The sequence below is a fragment of the Colobus angolensis genome, unplaced genomic scaffold, assembly GCF_000951035.1.
Source record: "Colobus angolensis palliatus isolate OR3802 unplaced genomic scaffold, Cang.pa_1.0 Scaffold333, whole genome shotgun sequence".
Taxonomy (NCBI): Eukaryota; Metazoa; Chordata; class Mammalia; order Primates; family Cercopithecidae; genus Colobus; species Colobus angolensis.
Window position 1 is genome coordinate 335476 of NW_012116633.1, and position 1570 is coordinate 337045.

The window sequence follows — 1570 nt, forward strand, 5'->3', positions numbered from 1 at the left end:
CCCAAGCCGATCCAATAAATGTCCTTTCACAGATTTTTGGAACAGAGACTGAAAGAGAGTTGAACCAAGCTCTCTTTGGTTGCAAAATATAAAATTTAGGAGCTCCCTGTAACCATGCTTCAGATTATGTGAACTAAGGATTGGGGGAATTGCTGAGAAAAAATGATAAATCTCAAAGAGACACAGAGATAACAAGAGAGGAGAGTGGTGTTTGAGTCTCTGACTCCATATAGTTCTTAAGGCCAATGAGTTCTGAGAAACAGAACTATCTTGTTCATGAGTTCCAAGAGACAGTCCATAAATCTGCCTTTAGACTTAAGCTAGTTTGAATTGGGTTTCTGTCACTTGCAACAAAAGTCCTAATTAATGCAGTTGAGTGGACTTAAAAGGTATATCATCAAATAGATTTCAGGTAAAGCCTCAAATAGATTTGGGCTTTAAAAGGCTTACAGTATGAAATGCACTCCATTCCCTCTGGTGCCCCTAGAAAGAGCCCTCTCTAACACAGGCCAGCAGCTGGCAGACACTCTTTGTTCTTTTCCTCTGCAGGAATTTTACTGCCTTGATTTGGGACAGATTATCAGAGGTGGGCACCTTTATCTTCTCTTTCATGCAGGATTTATCCAATGTAAGCAGCTGTCTTATTTTTATGTTTGGATGCTACATTTTGGTTAGAATTGAATGATCATATCTGTCATCAAGATTACCCACATAATCACTCTAAGACTGTTGTAAGCCTACCTGACAAGTACTCCATATGTCAAGATATCAAGTGTACCCCAAAATAAGATGCAAGCACCAAATGGGACTTCAAGAGAAATGCTAGAAATCTTCGCCCTTACTGCCTTTCTTGATAATTACCATACATCCTATGAGGGAGAAAGTGTTACAGTGATAGAAAGGTAAGGTTCTGAATTTTGAGGAGATTGGAGGCCAGGTACAGTGGTTCACACCTGTAATCTCAGCATTTTTGGAGGCCAAGGTGGGTGGATCGCTTGTACCCAGGAGTTCCAGACCAGCTGGGCAACATTGCGGGACCCCGTCTCTAAAAATAAAAATAAAAAAATTAGGTGAGTGTAGTGGCTCATACCTGTAGTCCCAGCTACCCAGGAGGCTGAGGTGGGAGGATCACTTGAGGAGGTCAAGGCTGCAGTGAGCTGTGATCATGCCACTGCACTCCAGCCTAGGTGACAGAGCGAGACCCTGTCCAAAAGAAAAAAAAAAAAAAGAGAAGAATTTTGAATATACTGTGATACAGGTAAAGGGCGTGCCGTGTATATGCAGACAGTACTCAACTTTACAAACTTAACTCTTGAACAGCCTACTCTTTCATACATTTTATATGCTATATACTGAAAGACCCAATACACTTTTCGAAGGCCACATTTGAACTGTTTTTTTTGTTTGTTTGTTTTTTGTTTTTTGAGACTGAGTCTCACTCTGTCGCCCAGGCTGGAGTACAGTGGCTCGATCTCGGCTCACTGCAAGCTCCGTCTCCCGGGTTCATGCCATTCTCCTGCCTCAGTCTCCCGCGTAGCTGGGACTACAGGTGCCCACCACCACGCCCAGC